Below are 7,410 nucleotides of genomic sequence, written 5' to 3' on the forward strand. Positions count from 1 at the left end.
ACTATGCTACTATTTTGTGCATTCTTCGATACTTGAAGGCACTCTCTTCAATGGCCTTTTCTACTCAGCCCAGTCTCCTCTTGTTCTCTGTGCATTCTCTGATGCTGATTAGGCAAAAGATCCCACTGATTGTAGGTCCACAACTGGTTATTACTTTCTCCTTGGTTCTTCTTTGATTTCTTGGCAAAGTAAGAAACAAATTCTTGTGACCTACTCCAGTACTGAAACAGAATATCGTGCCCTTGCTGATACCACATCTGAGCTCCTTTGGCTATGATGGCTTCTTCAAGACTTAAATGTGTCCACATCCTCTGCTACTCCTCTTTATTGTGATAACTATAGTGCCATTCATATTGCCCACAATGATGTCTTCCATAAACGTACTAAACACATTGAGATTGATTGTCATTTTATTTGTTCTCATTTTGTCCATGGTGCTCTCAAGCTCTTTTTAGTCTCCTCCAAATATCGACTTGCAAATATCTTCACTAAGTCACAACCTAAGAGACACCTTCATGCTTTGATTGACAACCACAAGTTGGTCTCACACCCACCTTGAGTTTGAGGGGGGCTGTTAACGTGTATAGTATAGCACACATACTTACACTACACTCTTTCTTGTACTACACACATCTACCGTCTATATAAAGGCACTCATGTATATTCTTTTACTATGAAATACAATACTATTGAATTCAGTATTCCTAACAGATTTGACTTTCAACCAGTCATCCAACCACCTCCACCTCTGCCAATGGAGCATCGAAAATGTCGACCTTTCCTTGCAAAAAACTCTGACAACAAAACCAAACTTCAATGACTCCATCATACAGCCCTCAATAATTCTCTCTCTCTCTCTCTGTTTTTGAATTTCTTTGCGTCGAGGCTGAGCCTTGGCTTCCTCTTCATCTCTGACCCTATCCTAAGCCCTCTTAGTTTGTGCTAATTCTCACCACCACCGCGTCTCTCTCTCCACTTTCACTGGCCTCAAATCCTTAACAACTCCACTCATCTCCTCCTTGCGCCACACCCATCATCATGCTTATCTACCAAACCTGACCTAGTCTAATCAAAGTTGTAGCCGTGGAGACCACGGTAGGCCAAGCCATTCACACCTCACTAGTTGAGAAATGCATCAACACGATCCAAGACATTAGAAAGAATGAGTGTTTAAACCTTAAATTATTTTATAGTAGTTTGAATAGCTTAGCATGTATCTAATCTTGATCTACAATAATTTAGAATATCAAAGGGTTTGAAAAATCCCTAGCTCAACCTCGGTGCATGGATGTTTGGAGGTGGAGGTGGTTTGAAAAATTATTTCAACATATGTTGGTTGTGTAAAAATATTTTTTTAGGCCACGTGACACTTTAAGTGGGCACGACATTGGCATTTTTCATCCATCATTTAGCAACAAAGATTATTTTGACACAAACCAAAAGGTTTAGAAACTAAACTGACACATTTGTCCCATCAAAAATAAATAAATAAATATAAACTGACACATTTAAAATTCTAAGGACTAAATCGACACATGGTATAAACATTAGAGACCAAAATAGTAATTTACCCCCCAAAAAAAAAAAAAAATTTATTCCTCTAAAGAAAACACAACTAAATAGTGTATCTTATTAGAGAAAGAAAAGCATACTATTGGGTTAGATCTAGATTTAGTATCTTACTTTTTCTTCTTTGCTTTTCTATATTTCTTTATTCCTATCTCTCAATTTTCACATAATTTTTTTAATAGCCGATGGAAATGGGGGCAGGGATGGGGGGAGTGAAAATTAAATTATTGAGGAGTAATTAGGGGGGAACTGAAATTTCAAGATTATGCGTATAAAGTAATTATTATATTGTTAGAGACATATTAGTCTAATAATATAGGCCCAAGCCCAATATTGTTAGGTTAAAATATCTCTAACATATATAAACAAGATTAAGAGGATCAAATAAGAGTAAGAAAGTTTGGGGGAAGATACATACTTGTTTCAAAATTAAATTGAAACATATATAGATAAAGTTTGACATTTTAAAAAGTTTGAATGCCCCAGACATATTTTTAGTCTTGCCCATGAGAGAAATAGTGTTGGATTAGTTGATGGTATGACAATAATAATGTCTGTAAAACTTGAGCTACAATTTGGATGCTTCAAAATCTCACACCTAAAATTATACCAAATATTTGAAATTACCTTTCTTGTTAACATAATCAAAGGAAATCAATATTGGAAATTTCCCAATTAATTTTTTTGTTGTAAATTCCACATTAAAATTTACTAAATCTCAAGCATGTATACCTAGATGGAGATGTGCAAAGAAATTTCATAAATGACTGAGAAAATAAATCCTTAGTACGGACATGTTCTGATCACCAAAAAGAAAAAGAAGAGATAGAGAGTGAAATGTAAGTATGGAGTTTGGACATGGAGAGAGAGAGGAGTATGTAAATGTAAGTTCTCAAGCAAGCATAAATCATAATTACCTTGCTTACTTGCCTCTCTCTTTTTTTTTTTCTTTTTCTTTTTTCCTTTGTTCCTTTTCTTTTGTGTTGGAGAAGGTTCTTCTAAGACAAAATAACTTATCATTATTTTCTACAAACTTGTTATAATTTGATGAAATAATGAGCAACATTTTTATCGTAAAAAAGTAACACCCCTCCTATATATTTTCAAAGGTATAGATAAGCTCCAAATGAACTTAGGTTTTTTTACAAAATCGAAATTGAGACTAACTTGGAAGCTTCCACTAGTGCGTTTTGAAGTCAAAATTAGAATCTTCTTGTTGTAAGTATTGATGGTTATTTCTGCAAACTTGTTCGTATGTATGTGTTCTATTGCTATTCATAAACAATAGCTTGCTTGCTTGCTCAAAATTTGTCGTATAGATGTTAATGCAGTAAAATTTTAGGTCTCTTTAGCTGTTAATTTACACTTTTTTTTATAAATTAACATTATATTTTTGTGAGATGTATCAGCACTTTTTTCTTTTTTGTTGAGAAGGGAGATATATTAGTATTACATGTGCTCCAATTCGCTAAAAATTATAAGTTTAGGACACTAAATCACGAGTTTCATTATTAATATCATCTAACAAAATAAGCAACCTACTTTTGACAAGTCCAAATTTGATAAGGATGGAGTATATGACTCATGTTTTACACCATCTAATAAGAGATTGTCACGTCAACATTTTACTTGAAACTTAATACATCCTACAACACCTAATAACATCTCAATAAACTTCCAATTTGGTTGGTTTTTCAACTGGGTATTAGAATTGATTGGGTGTGGTTATATTTATTCTTTAATATGTGATAAAATGATGTGACATGTTAAGATTGGAGGGTGTAAATTTTGGGTTTTCCACTACCTTATAGAATTTAATCTCTTTGATAGATGCCTTTTGAACAATCATTTCTTAATTTCATTCCAAATCCAACATCTTTACTTATTAGACCAAAATCAAACACCTCACATGCACCCCTCAGTCAAATCTCACACCTACACAAACCCAAATTTGCAAAACCTCTCATCATTCTTAAAACCCTAGAATCACCACCTAAATCTCACAAGAAAACATCAAAATCTGTCTCACACTAAAATTGAGCAATAACAAAATGCTATCAAACTTAAAAGCAATTTCCACATTTCTTTCTTATTTAAATTTAAATTATCCTTGTTCTATTTTTTTTTTTTTCATTTTCTAGATATTGATTGTGATTATGCATGTGATAGAAGAAGATGGAGCAGCAGCTTCAACATTTTTCCCATCCAAGCCATCCCCTAGTCTTCAATCAAAATGAGAGAAGTGGAAGCCGTTGTTATGGGTGCAACAAACCAATGTTGGGTCCTAGCTATAGTTGTATAGAATGCAATTTCTGCCATCATAAATCATGTGCGGAACTACCCCCTGGGTTGCACCATCCCTTGCACCCATTACATCCTCTTATTATCTATAATGAAAAGAGAGGTTACAGAGAGAGAAAAAAGCAAATGCGAATTTGGCAAAGAATTTCGCCATGAATACAATTATTATTGTTACCGTTTTGATTTTAACTTTTACACATGTGCTTTCCACCATGAAAGCAACTAAAGTTCAAGACCACCCATAGACACCTTTAGAGAGATGGAGCTTCAACATTTCTCCCATCTGAAGCATACCTTGGTCTATAATAATGATGGGAAACAATGATATATTTTTTATGGGTTCCAAGAACCAATATTGGGTCCTAGCTATATTTGCATAGAATGCAATTGGTTCTACCATTATAAATCATATGTGGAACTACCCATTGTGTTTCACCATCCCTTGCACCCAATACATCCACTTATTCTCTTTCACCAAGAGACATATTATAGCAAAGACAAAGAATTTAGCAAATGCAAACTTTGCAAAGAATCTTTTAATTAATACACTTATTGGTGTTCCCATTATGACTTTAACATTCACATTAGATGCACTTCTTCTCCGCTCACCATGGAAGCTAAAGTCTACGATCACCCATTGACCCTTATTTGGATGTAGATCATGTTCACTTGTGACTTTTGTGGCAAAGAGGGTAACGATGTGCCCTATTTGTGTAAGTGGTTTCTAGATTCATAGAAGTTGTGCTTCTTTATCACACACAGTCAAATTTGTACATCACAACCACCCTTCCACCTTATCCATTCTCTTCAAGTCCATCAATTCGACTTCCCATTTCTGTTGTCTCTATGTTTAGAATGTGGACACAAACTATGGGCTTTACCCTTTCTCTAGATGCAATTTCATTGTCCATATCGATTATGCAACGAATGAGTGCAACATAAAGGATAAAATTTTGCTAGACATTGAAGAAGAGGAGAATGAAGATCTAGAGTCTAATCAATCTGTTGACTTAATAGCTTTCAAAGTCAAATGTATCAAACTGGGAAAGGACAGAACTAAAATAGCCACAGAAATCGACCACTTCAATCATGAGCATCACTTAAAGCTTTCTAATGATAAGGCTCTAAATAATGAAAAATGTGATGGGTGCATACAAACCATTCTCCCTCCCTTTTATAGTTGTGTAAAGTGTAGTTTCTTTCTTCATAAATCTTGTGCTTAATTACCTAGGAAAAAGTGACACTCACTTCATTAACACCCACTCACCCTCCTCCCAATAAAATTTGTTAGGACATATGTGATTCACTTGTTAGGAACATATGTCACTATTTTATATAATTGGTTTATCCTTTGACAAAACACACTTTACTTGTAATTGGGTAGATCTAGGATGTGTTTAATACTTCAAGAAACTGTGTTTCAAGATCAAGTGTTAAAATTATGCAAGTCTGTCTAAGATTCAAGTTGAAGAAGTGCTGTTCATTAAATCTCGACAGCTAGCTCGACAACTAGCTATCTATTAAGACTTGTAGAGCTATTCAACCCCATGGCTCAATAGCAATTCAATAGATAGGGTATCTATCGAGGTTTATGAAAAACAAAATTCCAGTTCTGTTTTGACTCTAATCCATGATTATGTGTTTGGACCTTCTTTTCTCATAACCCTAGACATATAAAAGGATTATTTTAAGGGTTGTCAAAGTATTCACAAGTTGCACAAGTGTTGAGCAAAGTTTGTTCAAGCAAATTGTGACCGGGGACAGAATTTACCCTAGTTCATCTTTCTTGTGAAAAAGTTGCTATGTTTGTGCACCATAGGATTTTGTGACCAAGCATCTTCTTGATTTTCATCGTTAGGATGAACTGAAGAATTTTGCAGCCAACAACCTTCTCTAGTTGGTGATTGAAGTTGTGTATTGTGATTCGCACAATTGGTTAGTCACGTACTTGGGAGCCATGCATCAAAAGGAGAAATTGTCACTACAGAACAAGTCCAATTGTGTATTGGGGTAAGGGTTCAACTGTAGGTTGGTATAAGGTACTAAGATTCCTTTACTTGTAACTGCTTGTTGTGATAATAGTGGAATTTCGAGAGTGATAACCTTAAAATCACCAAGTGGAGTTTTTGTCATGTTGGTTTTCCCCATTCGTAAACAAATCATCAAGTCATTTTATTTTCCGCTGCATACTTAGTTTATTGGTGATTTGTTTGTGCTATCATGCATTTACATGTTAATTTGATTAATTAATAAAGTTGGCTAATTAATCAATTAATTCATCACAAGAGGTCAATTCATTTTTGGCCTATCAATTTTTATGGAAAACATTTTTTTGGTGTCATGCATGTGATCATCCTTGCAATGGCCTCACCTATACTTGTGAGATATGTATGTTTTACCTTGATGTTCAATGTAGTTTGGTCTTAGATATCCTTACCCATGGAAGTCATAAGCGTCGACTTATCCTCTCCAACACAACCTATGAATAGAGTTGCAGTAGTTGTGGTTCTAAAAGTAATCAAGTATTTCGTTGTACCATTTGTGAATTTGCACTAGACTTTAAATGCGCAAAACTACCATATACTACAAGGTACAAACAACATGAGAATCCCTTCACACTCTATGATATCGCTGAAGCTGACTCTGATGAATATTACTATGATATTGTGAAGATAAATGAGACCCAAACCATTGGTTCTACAACTATGTAGATTGTAGTTATCTTACTCATCCCAATTGTATTCTTGAAAAATACCCAAAACTCAAGTTTGGAGTAGTATACAAAGTTGACTATCACCCACACCCCCTTACTTTCATTGGGGAAACTAAAGACCATCCTCCATGTGAGGAATGTAGTCATCCTTGCAAAGAGTTGATCTATCAATGCACTCAATGTAATTTCTATATCCACCATTATTGTTCATAGAAAGGAAAAATGTGATTTTAATTTTAATTTATATATTTCTCATTTGTGAGGAGCCTTTTTCATTGTTGCATCTAATGTGTTATTACGGTTGCTCTACAGTTTTAGGGAAACTTTTTTTTACCCCTCTTTGAGATGAAACTTATTAGGATTGTTGTTTTGAACCTTCTAAAACAATTAACGTGTTGTTGCATTTATTAAAGGTGGCTTTCAATTCTACAAGGATTTTACTAAATTCTTCATTGTACCTACCACTCGTGATGTAAGCAGCAACCCCAAGGTGATTATTTTTATTTATTTTTCATTTCCTTTGTTGTTTTCAGGAGATTTGGAATGGTTTGTGGTTGATCTTTTTTGTTGAGGTGTTTTTCACAACATTTTAACCAATGTTGGGACGGAGGTATTTGGGGTGTATACCACCAGTTCAAAAGGTCTTAGAAATCTGTGAAAAGTCTCATGTTGCATCATATACCTCGTCGTAACTTTAAAATTCTACATTATTTTTGTTTGTAAATTTTATTATTATTTTGTTGCAACAATAATAATTAGTTATCCCTAAATACAAATTCTCTGAAAGTATATATGAAATTTTTTAGAAGTAATTGTTACTGAAATGT

The sequence above is a fragment of the Quercus lobata genome, chromosome 3, assembly GCF_001633185.2.
Source record: "Quercus lobata isolate SW786 chromosome 3, ValleyOak3.0 Primary Assembly, whole genome shotgun sequence".
Classification (NCBI taxonomy): domain Eukaryota; kingdom Viridiplantae; phylum Streptophyta; class Magnoliopsida; order Fagales; family Fagaceae; genus Quercus; species Quercus lobata.